Source organism: Myotis daubentonii, chromosome 1 (genome assembly GCF_963259705.1).
Source record: "Myotis daubentonii chromosome 1, mMyoDau2.1, whole genome shotgun sequence".
NCBI lineage: Eukaryota > Metazoa > Chordata > Mammalia > Chiroptera > Vespertilionidae > Myotis > Myotis daubentonii.
The window spans coordinates 187,700,494-187,717,108 of NC_081840.1; the positions used below are offsets into that span (position 1 = coordinate 187,700,494).

The 16,615-nt window shown below is 39.8% G+C and overlaps 1 protein-coding gene and 1 non-coding gene across 2 annotated transcripts in view; one reads left to right on the forward strand and one right to left on the reverse strand.

Moving 5' to 3' along the window:
• ADAMTS3 (ADAM metallopeptidase with thrombospondin type 1 motif 3) overlaps nt 1-16,615 on the forward strand; it is a 252,994-nt gene that overhangs the window by 43,741 nt on the left and 192,638 nt on the right. The window lies entirely within an intron of this gene.
• Nucleotides 11,046-11,151, reverse strand: LOC132224118 (U6 spliceosomal RNA). Its single transcript, XR_009450597.1, has one exon. It is a non-coding gene; the product is annotated as a U6 spliceosomal RNA (small nuclear RNA).

Consider the following 16,615-nt stretch of genomic DNA (forward strand, 5'->3'; position numbering starts at 1 on the left):
CTATTTTGAAAGGTGAATTATAGACCTTTCTTTGATGTTTTTAGATTTCTCTGTGTGTAAGTTTCACAAATGAAAGGAGTGCTATGAACTTGAAAGTTTAAGTTTTCTAAAATTTCATCTAAATCAACTCCTTCAACCTGAATAGTGTTTCAATGCTGTGGTTTTTATAACTAAGTTTTTTCTCCTCTCGTTTTCCAATCTCCTCTTTTTTCATATAGAGCAAGTAAAGGGGGCAACATCATACTGAGTTCAACCCACACTGAGTTCAACACCATAGTAACAGCATAGTGTGTCTCTTAAATTAATTTACTCCTATTAGGCAACAAAAACAGATACAGATCAGCATGGCTTCCTGTTGCTTAATTTAAAAAAAAAAAAAGACATTATAAAATACTATGCTTTGGATTAATTCCTTGGAAGAAAATAAATTGTGCTTATGTGTTGACTTTCCAGTCAAGGACGTTACTATAGCAACCTGTAGTTCTTCCTGAGCACTGATCACATAAATTTTTGTTTATAGGCTTCTCTTTCATGCTAACCTAGAAATTCCATAAGAGTTGGACCCGTGTCTGTAATGCTTACTCTTGTATCCACAAAACCAGGTACCATGCTTGATACACAGTAGGAACACAATAAACATATGATGAGTTACTGAAATACATTCCGTGGACAATCTGCTGGCTATCACCTTCCAGATCTCATGAAACTTAATTGAATAAATGCTTCTTCTGTGCAAAATTCCTCTCCTGCCTTTCCCTTTGGTACCTAGAACTCTGCCTTCTAACCGTTCATTTCTTCCTGTGGTTTCTCCGTGATGGAACATTAAAATGTTTCTCAAGCCAAGTATGGAAAGCCACACCTCTTTAGTTTCTTGGATTGTTTGACTCCTTTTAGACAAGTACCAGACTTTCCAACTCTGTGTCCCTTGGTAACTCCCAGGATTTTTTATATTCCAAGGAGTGAATTCTTCCTCTTTCTGCTTCTTAAGAGAAAATAAATGGATTGATTGACACCTAGATAGAACTTGGCTGAGTCTTGCATTCATCCAGTAAGTATTTATTGAGAACCTACTGCAATGCTACCTACTTTCAGTGCTGAGGATGTAATGCAAAAGAGGCAATGCAAAAAGCCCCTATGGAGTTCAGATAGAGTGGGAAATACAGACATTACTTTTTTAAAATTGATTTTATTATTTATACTATATTATTTACTTTGATTTATTTATTTATTCCAACACCATTTATCTTCTCTATGTCCTCTTCCACCTCCACCCGCCCCTCTCCCCCTCGTAATTTTCACACTGTTGTCCATGTCCATGAGTTCTCTTTTTTCCTTTTTGTTCAATTCCCCCCTCACTCCCCACCCCCAACTCCAACCCCCCACCAAAGCTGTCTGACTGCTCTCTAACTATGACCCTGCCTCTATTTTGCTTGGTAGTTCAATTTGTTCATTAAATTCCACATGCTTTTTAAAAAGTCACCCAACTGTGTAAATAAAGATAAACTGGCATAACTGTTATAAAGGAAGGAGACATTGTTTTATGAAATAAATAACGAAGTCATGTGACCTAATCTAGGAATCAGGGAAGGTTCCCTAAGGAAATGGTAGTTGAGGTGACTTTTTAAGGATGGATAGGAGTTCCCTAGGTAAGGTTCTCATTGAGCATATTTTATGAATTAAGAGGACAAGGGAGAACACAGGGTCAGATTATCAGGGTTGGCAGAGATACAGTTTGACTTCCAGAAGAAAATGAATCTGTCACTGTGGTCCTCCTGAGCAACCACAGATGTTTAATCATACCACTAATACTAGTTATACTTTATGAGCACTGACTATTATGTGTGAAGCAAAGATCTGTCCTTTAAGGGAATTATCTTAATCCTAACAGCAGTTTCCATTTATGGGTTAGATGTCCAGAGGAATGCATGTCTTGTCCTGTGTCTCACACAAGACTGGATACCTGCATTCAGAATCTGTGTTTCCCACTGTTATATAATCCTGGTACCAGGGAATCTTCCTAATATTGCAGATAGCTTGGGCAGTTTGAATTCAAACATAGACACATACTAGTATATAGATCTCTATTTATTTATGCATTCCCTACCCATATACATATGTATAAAAAGGTATACATATGTATGTTTATATAAAATAGACCATTTAGGTGTAAATATATATAATATACTAGAGCAGTGGTTCTCAACCTTCCTAATGCTGTGACCCTTTAATATAGTTCTTCATGTTGTGGTGACCCCCAATTTCATTGTTACAAGTTGAACATAATTAAAGCATAGTGATTAATCACAAAAACAATATGTAATTATATATGTTTTCCGATGGTCTTAGGCAACCCCTGTTAAAGGGTTATTTGACCTCCAAAGGGGTTGCGATCCACAGGTTGAGAACTGCTGTACTAGAGGCCTAGTGCACGGATTCATGCACCGGTGGGGTACCTCGGCCTGGCCTGCGCCCTCTCACAATCCAGGACCCCTCGGGGGATGTCGGAGAGCCAGTTTTGGCCTGATCCCTGCAGGCCAGGCCAAGGGACCCCACCGGTGCATGAATCCAGTACTGGGCCGGTTTTGGCCTGATCCCCACAGGCCAGGCCGAGGGACCCCACTGGTGCACCATGCACCGGGCCTCTAGTATGCATATAAGATCTTTGGTTAATCTCTTCCTGCCCTCCCCCCTTCTCTCTGAGATTCATCAGTCTGTAACATGTTTCCATGCCTCTGGTTTCTGCTCCTGCATTGAGCATCTGCCCCCTGGTGGTCAGTGTGCATCATAGTTACCGGCTGGTCGGCCGGTCACTTAGGCTTTTATATATAGAGATAAGTATACATAGTTAATATATATTGAAGCTGAAAATCTAATCTTAATGATTTGAAACCAAGCAATATGACTATGAAAAATTTGCGGGATGGGATAGCCAGGTGAGCACCAGCAATTAACAAATGGACTGAGCTGTTTTCTATCAAATTGGGCTGCCTAACTGCAGCAGGTGAGTGAATTTCATTATGGCAGGTGAAAAGCTTCTGCATGTGGCCTTATCCTCTGCCACTAAAGCAGCTCATCTCTGTCCACAGTAGCTGCTTATAGTTTTAAATAGCACACCCTGGACTCTCTCTGCCAACTTTTCTCAAGCCAGCCAGGGTTACTGTGGGGCCAGGGTTGCACAAATGATGCCACGATGCCGTCTGAGTGAGGCCAGGGAAGGGGTTAGTGAATTGGCCAGCTGCCTGGGCACCAGTGCAGGGAAGCCATGGAGCTGTGCAGCAATTTCCTGCTTGGGGTGAGGCCCTAGAAGGCTGGTTCTGGCTCATCCCAGCCTCTTAAATTCTTTCATGATTCTTTACTGCGCCCCCTCCCACACACCCTTGGATTGCTCTCAGAGAAGAATTTGATTTGCACTGTCCACAGGTACAAGGGGATCATAAAGCCCCATCCCACTCGAGCTGATAGTCATTTTGCCTGGAATTTCCACTATTAGGAAATGCAAATATCATACTCTTTATGAGTTTTTAGCTTAGGTCAAATTGCATTAGCAGTGGAGCAGACTCGCTCCTTGAAGGACACTGAAGGGATGGGAGAAAAGAGAGGTGAGGTGGACTGTGGAGACGAAGCATACGTCAGGAAAGGTCTGAAGAATCAGGCAATGCCTGGGAAAATAGACCATCAGGAAGGAGATGAACAAAAGAAGAGGCCGTACATTTCCCTTTCTTCACAGTTTTACTTAAGTCTAATCTTGACTTTGCCCATTCTCTTTCTTTGGAGGGTGAGGATAAAAGAAAAGGATCAGATTAATTCTTATGTTTCTTTAGGTGTCATTTCTATCAAGGTGATGAACTGTTCCACACTAAGTAGGGATGATAAGTAGCTTCTTGTCTGAACCATCCTAATTGCCTCAGCAATGGCTTTCTTTTTTAACTTCAGATGCCTCTCTCATAATTGGTGAAATTTCAGGGAGAAATTTGAGGGCAGACTTTTTTCTAAGTTATATTGTGCTGATGAAACACTTCTTAGTGGACGGAATATCTGGTCACTGCTTACTTCTGGCTCATTTACTGAGCCATGGACTTACGTAGGGCTTCTCTAGCGTGGAATATTTCTCCTCTGTGAAATGGGATCTCTCTAAGGAGAAGCATTTACTCTGACTAAATAGGAGTTGGGTCCCAAGACTCTGCTTTGACTCTCAGTAATATGGAGCAGATGCCCTTCCCAGTGTAGGCCACCATGGAGATGTGAGCACACCTTGCAGGGGAATGTAAGGGTCTGCGTGTCCTCCCAGCGTTTTAGTCATGGGGCTGCAGGGCCCTTGGCTATTGTAGAACCATTCCCACTTACGGATGAGGAAAGTAATGCCCAGAGAAGTTGAGCACTGAAATCCATGTCACACATTTCTACTTATGAGAGAAGGAACTGGATTCACAACCCTGTGTCCGGCATCTTCCCTGTGTAACACCCGGTTCTGAATCTGGATTACTCCTGAGGGGTCTCAGGGCAGCGTCCTATCCTCTCCAATTCAGTTTTTCCTTCTCCTCAACTTACTCAAATGCTTGGTTTGGCAATATAAAATTGTTATTTATTTCACTATTTTATTTGAGCTGGCTGCCCTCTGCCTACTTCTCATGAAGCATAAATTCTCATAAGCCAGTTACGTCCTTTAGAAAATATATATCAGACTAACAACACACATTTTATTTAATAACAATAAGAAGCATACTGGTTAAGAACAGACTGTGGAGAGCAGTATGAATCCTAGCTTCATCACCTAGGCATAAAACAATTCCAAGTCTCCTGTTCTCATTGCTAAAATAATAAATTATAAGTTAATAATTAAACCTGTTGCATCAGTTATTGTGAGAATAAATAACCCATGTAAGCACTTAGTACAGGTCCTGAGACATAATAAATATTCAGTAACAATAATTATTATGCTTTTTAGTTATGCTCAGTGTTTTACTTTATTACTCATACCGCATTGTCATTGCCTCGACTTTAAAAATCATAGAACATTGTCAGCGTGCACTTATTTAGACAAGGCTAGTGTTGTTTTCACCATCAAAACAGCAGATCTCTGACAATTCTGAGGATCAGGTATGTATAGGTACCTGCATACCTTTCTGCCTTCATCCTTCTTTCTTTCCATCCTTCCTTCTCTCTGTCGCTCTCTTTTGAAGTCTCTCCCTTTTACTTACTTTTGAAAGCACTTGAGGAGATCTCATCTTAGGACAGTGACAGCTACGTCACTTAAGGAAAGATCAGAGCAAAGACCATGTGAAGGAGGTGAATGGGAGTATTTTCAAGCATATGAAGGGAACAAGATTAAACACTTAGGAAATAAAGATTGCTCGAAAGATTTGGGCAGTTAAAGCTTAAAAGGAAATGCATTAGGTTAAACATTATAGTCCTGACAATGGAAAACAAGATACATTAAATCTTCAAAGGTAAATTATTTCTTTCTCAATTGGGGTAAACTTAAGTTACAGTCCTCCACTCTACCAGCTGAGCTATCGAAGGGAGCAGTAAACTTAAGTTACAATAATTGTAGACCCTACTTATGTAAATCAAATATTGATCACTAAACTGTACTTGTGACAATCTTTGCATTTACAAGTCACATTTTCATGTCATTTTTTTTTGTCTTTTAATATGGTCTGATTATAATCTGGTTATATGTTAAAAGATATTGTTCAGATTATGCATGGAAATAATTCAATATCAAAATGAGCCACTTTTGAGTGGGTTGTGTATTGATATTTTCACTTATTTCTTGTTGTTAATCCTCACTTGATAATATTCCATTGATTAGAGAGAGTGGAAGGAAGCGGGGGCAGAGAGAGAAAGGAAGAGAAGGAGATAGACATTGATGTGAGAGAGACACATTGGTTGTCTCCCACATGTGTCCCAACCCAGGGCTGGGGAGTGCACCTGCAACCCAGGTATGTGCCTTTGACCAGAAATCGAACCCCAGACACCTACACTCTAACCACTGAGCCACCAGCCTGGGCTTCACTAATTTTCTAACAAGCAATAGGGATGAATCATGCAATTATTTAAAAAAAACTATTTTAAAGTTTTCAATATAGGTTCTTCATACTTAAACCTAATAATAATTTAATATAATATTTCAAATTTCTTCAGATATTACATTATACAAGTGAGATAATAAGTTTTCTTTTATATTAATTTGAGAGACATTTGCTTGCAATTTTACTGTTTTGTTTAATTTGTTTGTACTGGAAAACAACATGCTTATTAAATATGTAGGACAACATTGTTCTCAGGGTTTTGTTCTTTTTAATGTTAATTGTGTAAACAGGTAAAAAGTCCAGAAACTGTGCTTTTCAGGGAAAAAAAAAAGAGGAATTATTACTCTGAGTCTGTGTTACCTTCATGAAATTGTAAAGAAATTACCTCAAAAATTATTGGAAATAGAATTTTTCTTCTTCCTTTAATGTATGCATCAAATGTAGATTGAATGTACACTCTGCCTACATTTTATTTTCTTTCTTTTTTTTTAAAAATAAATCTTTATTTTTCAGATTATTACAGTTCCTCTTGTTCCCCCTATAGCTCCCCTCCACCCAGTCCCCACCCCACTCCAGGCCTTCCCCCGCCTCACTGACCTTGTTCATAGGTGTAACCTCTTTGTCCAAACTCTTCCCGCACCCCCACAACACTTTCTCCCTAAGAATTGTCAGTCTGCTCCCTTTCCATGCCCCTGATTCTATTATATTCACCAGTCTGTTCTGTTCATCAGGTTTTTTATTCATTTGATTTTTAGGTTCACTTGTTGATAGATATGTATTTGTTGTCACTTTGTTGTTCATAATTCTTTCTCTTTACATTTTTCTTCTTCTTCCTCTTCTTAGAGAATACCCTTCAGCATTTCATATAATGCTGGTTTGGTGGTGATGAACTCCTTTAGCTTTTTCTTATCAGTGAAGCTCTTTATCTGACCTTCAATTCTAAATGATAGCTTTGCTGTGTAGAGTAATCTTGGATGTAGGTTCTTGCTATTCATCACTTTGTATATTTCTTGCCACTCCCTTCTGGCCTGCATAGTTTCTGTTGAGAAATTAGCTCTTAGTCGTATGGGTACTCCCTTGTAGGTAACTGTTTTTCTCTTGCTGCTTTTAATATTCTCTCTTTGTCTTTTGCCCTTGGCATTTTAATTATGATGTGTCTTGGTGTGGTCCTCTTTGGATTCCTCTTGTTTGGGGTTCTCTGTGCTTCCTGGACTTGTAAGTCAATTTCTTTCACCAGGTAGGGGAAGTTTTCTGTCATTATTTCTTCAAATAGGTTTTCAATATCTTGTTCTCTCTCTTCTTCTGGCTCCCCTATAATTCGGATATTGGTATGCTTGAAGTTGTCCCAGAGGCTCCTTCCACTATCTTCATATTTTTGGATTCTTTTTTCCTTTTGCTTTTCTGGTTGAGTGATTATTTTACTTCTTCATATTTCTAATCTTTGACTTGATTCTTGGGATCCTCTAGTCTGCTGTTGGATCTCTGTATATTATTCTTTATTTCAGTCAGTGTATGCTTAATTTCTAATTGGTCCTTTTTCATATCCTTGAGGGTCTCACTAAATTTGTCAGAGGTTTCTAGAAGATTCTTGAGTAACCTTATAACCGTGGTTTTGAACTCTATATCCAGTAGTTTGCTTCCCTCCATTTCTTTCAGTTGTGACATGTTTCTTTGTCTCTGCATGTTGGCTGCTTCCCTGTGTTGATAGAGTGGCTTGGTGTGCTAGGTGTCCTATAGGCCCAATGGCTCAGCCTCCCTAATTACCTGAGGTGGACACTCTTGGTGCACCCCTTTGTGGGTTGTGTGCACAGTCTTGTTGTAGTTAAGCCTTGATTGCTTTTGGTATCACTGGGAGGAATTGACCTCCAGGCCAATTGGCTGTGAGGACCAGTTGTGTCTACAATGGGAGAACTTCTGTGGTGGAGACACCCTTATGGGGCAGGACTTGCTTCATTGAGGCTATGGTGCTCACTGAGTCTGCCCCCTGAGTGTGTCTCTTATGGATGTGAAGAGTTGTAATCTGGATGGTCCCACTCTGACCACTGAGTAGACTGCCTCTTGGATCTCCAAGGAGGTGCAACGTCAGCCACTGCCTGAGGCCACCCAGCAGGAGCTGCAGAGAGATCTGCAGATTCCTCCTCTTTGTTTGGGGTTTGGAGGTGCCCAGATGAGGCCCAGCTGTGAAGCAATGCAGGCTGCTGCCGAGCCTTAGGCCTTCTTTTGGAAGATCTGGGGTTCTCTGACCCAGCTATAGATTGACAGACTTTTAGGCGGAGAAAGGCCAGGCCATTCATATGCAAAAGGCTCTGTGCACAGCTTGGGTGGGGTTGTAAATTAGGTGTGGCGGGGTCTCGGGGTCACCAGGGCAGAGCAAACTGCAATGGCTGCCAGTCTGCTCTGCCTTGGAGAGGCCCCGGGGTCTGTGTCCTGTAGCCCCATGCAGGAACAATGACTGCTGCAAGCACCTCTGCGAGAAAGCTGCCCTCACATTCTGGCCCGATACCAGACAGTCCAGTTTCTCCACATATGACTCTGGGTCCCCAAATTCTCACCCAGAACTAGAATTCAGAGCAGTCGGGAGCTTGTATCTCCCTCCCGAATGAAAAAGACAACAGCGTACCCAGCTGCCAGCCCCTTTCGTGCGCGCCTTCATACCTCCACACTTCCACACCTCTGCACCTCCTATGGGACTCAATGCGCTTTGCTCTTTCCTACTAGTTGTAGAATTTCCACTCAGCCAGCCTTCCCATGGTTCTGGATGATATTCGCTTTGTCTTTTAGTTGTAGCTTTAATGTGGTTGTGTGCGGCAGCAAGTTCAGGTGCTTACCTATGCCGCCATCTTGGTTCCTCCTACATTTTCTTATTATTATTCAACTTTCACAGTAGTCAAGTTTTTACTCTTTGTTATATGAAAGCTTATTGGGCAATGCCCAAAATGCTTATGAAATTAAAAATTAGGTTATTAAATTCAGCTATCATTATCCTCTCATATTCATAGAATAGCCCTATCTGAAAATAAAGTAAGAATATATTATTTTCTACCTGGTGGGGTTATGGTTGAGATTTTTATATTCTTAAGACTTAAAACAATTCTGTTAAATACTTGCTAGTGTTAGGCAATTAACTCACTTTGGTATTTGCGCAGCCTTATATAGTTCTTTTTTCTTTTAAAATTTGAAGTGAATGTTAAACTTTTATAATGGTTTTAACCTTTTAAAAATGTTTTAATATTTTTAACATGGTCAGAAATGAAGACTGTTCTTTTTTCATTGGTTATGATTCATTTCTGTAGCAGTTTTCAAGAAAGTTGTTAGATAATGCTTAGAGATGGAATAGAATAGAACCTGTGTGGCGGAGACTTAAACGTTCAATTTATTAAGTATAGTCACTCTATATTTATTTTAAAGTTAATAATGGAAATGGTCTAATTTCAGAGGATCACTCTTTTTTCACTCATTACCTGCTATGAATCATAGATTTTGTAGGTGACTTCCATTCCCTTTCTGTTTCTGGCCTCAGAGTCTCAACTCACCTTGAGCGTTCTGTGAAGGTATCTTCAACATGGCAGATCTAGCATCTCGTGAGGGTTATAACCAGGACAATGTAGGAGGTGCTGCTTAATCTGTTCTGAGAGAAAGGAAATTTGGAAGTACAATGTAAGTTGAATGGAGAGAAACTAACCGGGTTAAGTTTTACTTAGCGGCTTTGCAAACTGGACCAGGTGTTAAAAAGATCAAAATCAGTATGACTGTTGAGGATGGAGTTTGGCCCGCCACACCTACTTAGAAGGTCAGTGGTGGGAGGAAGGGTGCTCAGTCTTTTTTTCCAATTATGGATTTGTGTGTAGGAGAAAGGATGTACCATTTCCTCTTCGACTGTGAAATGTCCTTCCCCTGGGGCCTTTTATTGTCTCAGTTCCAGCAATTTAACCTGCCATCTCACTTAAGCTTCGTTCAGCCATGGAGTCTCCCATGTTTTCACTTGGAATTCTTGAGTTTTCCCTTCCCTGTTTGGTGAAAGGGACATTTAAAGCTCTGTGTATTGGTGGGAAGTTTTAAGGTCATCTTTTATGTATAATTTAAGAAATAGTCACTTTTGAGGATGTTTCTTTATAGAATTTGTTTTGGAACAGTTAAAAGTAAATCTAGCTTTCATAGCAAGAATGATATAAACTAACATTTGTTGAGAACAGATCACATGCCAGAGACTCTGCTAAGTACTTTCTGTGTACTCTCTTCTCTAATCCTAACAACAACCTTGTGAACCAGGCACCAAGCTCTTTTTGAAAATTATTCAGAAGACACCTGCTATTTTAAGGGAGTATAAGTATTAGAAAAATAAAGAAGAGACCTAGGCTTAAACAGTTAGGGCCTGCATTATCAGACATAAAGATGAGAAATGTTTGGATTAATTTTGAAATGTTGTTAAATAGTCATTAATTTTTACTGTTTATTTTATATTTACCATTAAGGGCTGATGGTGTGTAAGAAACTGTTAAATGTTTTGGTGAGGATATAGATTATTTAAACAGGGGTGTTTGAGAGTTTACAGTAGAGTAAGGAACAGTGACTATGGTTTGAATCTGGGCAGAAGTATAGACAAGTGTGGGGAATGGCTGGGTAAGCTCAGGAGAAGCCCATTGCATGAAAATCTGATGAGCTTCCTGAGAGAGGGCTTGCCCCAGGGAAGAATTCAGTTCTTTTGAGCTATTCTGAGCTTGAATTGGTCTTGGGCATAAGGGACAGAGCAACTCTGGCTATGGGATAGTTGTGCTTTTTAAAAAAAATATATATATATTTTATTGATTTTTTACAGAGAGGAAGGGAGAGAGGTAGAGAGTTAGAAACATCGATGAGAGAGAAACATCAATCAGCTGCCTCCTGCACATCTCCTACTGGGGATGTGCCCGCAACCAAGGTACATGCCCTTGACCAGAATCGAACCTGGGACCTTTCAGTCCACAAGCCGACGCTCTATCCACTGAGCCAAACCGGTTTCAGCTAGTTGTGCTTTTTAATATGGAACGCTTCACAGATTTGTGTGTCATCCTTGCACAGGGGCCATGCTGATTTCTGTATCCTTCCAATTTTTTAGTCCATGTGCTGCTGAATTGAGCACTCTATATTTTTCTTTCTTTTTCTTTTAAATCCTCACCCAAAGATATGTTTTTGTTGACTTTTAGAGAGAGAAGGAGGGAAGGAGAGGGGGATAGAAAGGTAAAGAAGAAGGGAGGGAGGGAGAGAGAGAAGAGGAGAGAAGGGATGGAAGATAGATGGAGGGTAAAAGGGGTGGGAATTCAAAGGACAGAATAAGAATGATTACTCTGATCCTAGGGCCCAAGGAAGAGTTCAGAGAGGAAAGTCTTAGAGAATATTTGCCATTTAAGCACAAAGAGATCAGAAAGAGAGAGAATGCCAGTCTGTATGGGAAAAATATAGAAGTAAAGATATAAACATGGCAAATATGGGGAAGGAGGGAGAACAGTGAAATTTAATTGGTGTCATCATGGAACACATAAAGAGTTTCTGAGTGACAATATAAACAAGAGTTTCCTGATTGGCTTATACTCAAGAAGATAAAGTAATTAGGTTACATGATGGGGAGTGAAACAGAAGTGGAGAGGAAGTGGTGGAGCAATTTGGAGGCTACTTCAGTAGCTACAACACAATAATGCAATGCAATGCAATACAATACAATAATAGGAATGATTAGGAGCTAGAGAAGTAGCTGTGGACATAGTGAAAAGGAAAAGATTGCATAACATCATTGAGTGGGATTCCTACAACTTGGCAACTGGCATGCAAGAATATGTGTAGTGGGATCAAAGATGAGCTGAACTGAGCTGAAAGTTTTGGGATGACTAGGAAATATGGAAAACAGAACAGAAGAAAAACATTTGATGAATTCTAAGACATATTGAATATGAACTGCCAACAGGATGTGCAGATAGAGATGTTTAACAGACAGCCAGGAGTTGTGGGAACTCTGGAGAGATACAGGGCCAGAGAGAGGAATTTGAAGATATGGGCATTAGGGAGGTAACTGAAGCTGGGGCAGTGGATAGAGTTGAGGATGCTCAGATGGGAACAGCTGAAGTGTAGAGCCTTGGAGCATATGTATTTATGTTTGTTTGTTTGTTTGTTTGTTTATTTATACAATTTTAGGTTCACAGAAAATTTGAGCAGAAGGTACAGATTCCCCAAGTACACTTTGCCCCCTAAATATGCCTACGATACTTATATTTAGGAAGCGAGAAGAATAGGAACCAGAGGCAGAGGCAGAAAGAAGTAGCCAACAAAAGGAAAGTAAACACAAGAGTTTATAGTGAGCAAAGGATTTAAAGTTTAGGGTCAAGTTTAAATTGGTAAAATAATTAAATTACACAATCCTTTTTGTTTGAAGTGGTCTTGTTAACTAAAATTTTGCCAAAATAGCCCTATCCAGGTAACTAGCTGGTTAGAGCATTGTTCTCATACACCAAGGTTGGGGGCTTGATCCCTCATCAGGGCACATACATGAATCAACCAATACATAAATAAGTAGAACAACAATTGATCTCTCTCTCTCTCTCAAAAAAAAAAAAAATTTTACTCTCAATAAGTAAAATTTAAATGTATGCCAAAATAGTATTCCTAAGAAGAAATTCCTATAGAATCTACTTAGTATAGAATCTAATCAGTATTGGTATCTTGAAATTATATTTGTTCATGGTTGAATCATATAGATGACATTTCAAAGTTTATTTCTTAAAAAATATTCCTCCTAATTCTTCTGTTTCTCAGTTCAGAAAATCACATCAATACTATTTGACTCATCTTCCCCATGTTAAATATGACCATACTTTTGTTTTCTATAGTTGCCTTGAAATATATCTTAGGAAAGTAAAAAAAAAAAATGACTTAGTTTTTCTGTCCAAGAGTTATTTGTGGGCGATTTAAACTACTAATTTGTTTTAACTGCCTGCCCTCCCCTTTAGTCTGTTTATAAGCTGCTTCAGAACCATGACTATTAATGAGTCATTGCTGAGGTACAGATTAAAAGCTAGCATCCCAAATTCATAGTAGGAGTAGTAGAGAGGACATTTGGAGGGGGTTGTAGTGTGCCTATATAGGTAGACTTACATATTTCTCTTTATAGAGTTACTAGAGGCCCAGTGCATGAAATTCATGCACAGGTAGGTTCCCTAGGCCTGGCCAGTGATCAGGGCCGATCAGATTCCCTGCCTCCCCACCTCCCCGCCTCCTCCTTCCCTTGCCGCCCACCTGTGCACTGCCACTGTGCAGTTCCCTCCCCTCCCCCCCCCACACACCCCACCTCTTCTAACCCTCGCTCCATCAGCACCCTGTCACCACCACTGGTCACACGCCATGTTCCGTGCTGCCCCCGGTGGTCAGCACACGTCATAGCGAGCGATTGAACTCCTGGTCTCCTGGTCAAACTCCCAAGAGGACAATTTGCTTATTAGCCTTTTATATATACAGATGCATATTTTATAATGTGCATGTGCTTATTTATTGCAGTTCATAGATGTACTTTTTGAATTGGTATTATTATTATGCATGATTGATATTATGAGTGATATTGTGCATTTCCATGATATTGTGTTTGTTATTTGCATACACTCAAAGGTAAATATTACATGCTTAATGTGAATAGGGGCATATATGATTTAAAAAATTCAGCATAAATGCAGGGGCATTTATTTATTACCCATGTAGATCAGCAGTAAAGTTTTTAATAAGCAAGTCAAAAGAGATGGGCACATTTATCTCTGTATTGGACAGCAATAACAAGAGACATCAAGCCAAAACCGGTTTGGCTCAGTGGATAGAGCGTCAGCCTGTGGACTGAGAGGTCCCAGGTTCGATTCCGGTCAAGGGCATGTACCTGGGTTGCGGGCACATCCCCAGTGGGAGATGTGCAGGAGGCAGCTGATTGATGTTTCTCTCTCATCGATGTTTCTGACTTTGTCTCTCTCCCTTCCTCTCTGTAGAAAATCAATAAAATATATTTAAAAAAAAAAGAGAGAGACATCAAGCCCTTAGGTAGGGAACCAGCTAAGTGCCTATGGAGAATTTCATGTTAGGATAGAAGGATGAATGTAAAAGTGGCTCTTGACTTTCCATCAACCTGAAAGGATATCATGGATGAAGTGGTGGGATTTTTGTAGTGGCTTAAATGCTCATTGAGAACAGTGCCCTATAAATAGTGGACCAAGACGTGGTTTGTTCTCAAAATATCCCAACCTCACCAGTTGGGTGTTTTAGTTGTCAAGAGAAATAGTATTGGCTAACATGAGGAGAAATGGAATATGCTTGATGTGTTTTGGGTAACTCACAGAAATTGAGGGAAAAGCTAAACAGCCAAGCTTTAAGACAACAGGAACCAAGACAGCAAGAACTCTGTCAAAATCCATTTTCTGGCCCTAACAGGTTTGGCTCAGTGGATAGAGCATTGGCCTGTGGACTGAAGGGTCCCAGGTTTGATTCCAGTCAAGGGCATGTACCTTGGTTGCGGGCATAACCCCAGTAGGGGGTGTGCAGGAGGCAGCTGATAGATGTTTCTCTTTCATCAATGTTTCTAACTCTCTATCCCTCTTCCTTCCTCTCTGTAAGAAATCAGTAAAATATATTTTTAAAAAATCCATTTTTCTGTAAGATTGGAATGGCTAGGTTCCAACCATCACATCCTGAAGATTCAAATCCCCAGGAATGAGATTCCAATTCGGTCATCTTGGATTGGGTCACTCTTCAAAAGATGGCATGCGAAGGGTCGCTATCCTAAAGAAGAGTGAGGTGCAATTAATATAAGAAGAGAAAAGAGGTGCTGGACACGAGACCTGCCATAGACACTTATAGTGCTTCATACTTCTTTTTAAAAAAGTTTTAAAGAATGGGCTTGAGTGGTCTCTGAAACTAAATCTAGATTTGTATACACTTACATCTGTAGATAGACATCCCACTCATACATTTTTTATACACTGCTTTGGGATGATCTCTGCCACTTCTTCCCTTTACTCATCACTCTTGTGGTTGACTTACTGAGTGACACACTACAAGCTGCCTTTTTCCCCCTCAAAGAGAAAACTTAAAGAAGTCCAAAAAGGCCCCCAGGACACATTATTATAGAGGGTAATATATGACAAGTACTGAGGTCAACTTAATATGGAAAGTCATTTTTGGGTTGATAATGAAGGTGGTTTATATTTTTAGGCAAAGAACTGTGTTCCCATATCATTTGGCTAGAGTGGAATTTACATCAACTTTCGTGAATATTCTTTTTTTTTTTTTTTCATACGTCAAAATGACAGAACCTTTTTATTTTTTTTTATTTTTTAAAAATTAAATCTTTATTGTTCAGATTATTACAGTTGTTCCTCTTTTTTCCCTCCATAGCTTCCCTTGACCCAGTTCCCATCCCACCCTCTGCCCTTACCGCACCCCCACTGTCCTCATCCATAGGTGTACGATTTTTGTCCAGTCTCTTCCCACACCCCCCACACCCTTTTCCCCTCTGAGAATAGTCAGTCCACTCCCTTTCTATGCCCCTGATTCTATTATATTCACCAGTTTATTCTGTTCATCAGATTATTTATTCACTTGATTTTTAGATTCACTTGTTGATAGATGTGTATTTGTTGTTCATAATTTGTATCTTTACCTTTTCCTTCTTCTTCCTCTTCTAAAAGGATAACTTTCAGCATTTCATATAATGCTAATTTGGTGGTGATGAACTCCTTTAGTGTTTTCTTATCAGTGAAGCTCTTTATCTGACCTTCTGATAGCTTTGCTGAGTAAAGTAATCTAGGTTGTAGGTTCTTGGTATTCATCGCTTTGAATATTTCTTGCCACTCCCTTCTGGCCTGCATAGTTTCTGTTGAAAAATAAGCTGACAGTCGTGTGGGTACTCCCTTGTAGGTAACTGACTGTCTTTCTCTTGCTGCTTTTAAGATTCTCTCTTTGTCTTTTGCTCTTGGCATTTTAATTATGATGTGTCTTGGTGTGGTCCTCTTTGGATTCCTCTTGTTTGGGGTTCTCTGCACTTCCTGGACTTGTAAGTCTATTTCTTTCACCAAGTAGGGGAAATTTTCTGTCATTATTTCTTCAAATAGGTTGTCAATATCTTGCTCTCCCTCTTCTTCTGCACCCCCATAATTCGGATGTTGGTATGCTTGAAGCTGTCCCAGAGGCTCCTTACACTATCTTCATATTTTTGGATTCTTTTTTCTTTTTGCTTTTCCAGTTGGATGTTTTTTGCTTCTTCATATTTCAAATCTTTGACTTTATTCTTGGGATCCTCTAGTCTGCTGTTGGAACTCTGTATAGTATTCTTTATTTCAGTCAATGTATGTTTAATTTCTAGTTGATCCTTTTTCATAACCTCAAGGATCTCACTGGATTTGTTGAGGGTCTCACTAAATTTATCGGCGGTTTCTAGAAAATTCTTGAAGAACCTTATAAGTGTGGTTTTGAACTCTATACCCAGTAGTTTGCTTTCCTCCATTTCTGTCATTTGTGACCTGTTTCTTTGTCTTCGCATTTTTTATGCTTTCCTGTGTTGATAGAGTGGCTTTGTGTGCTAG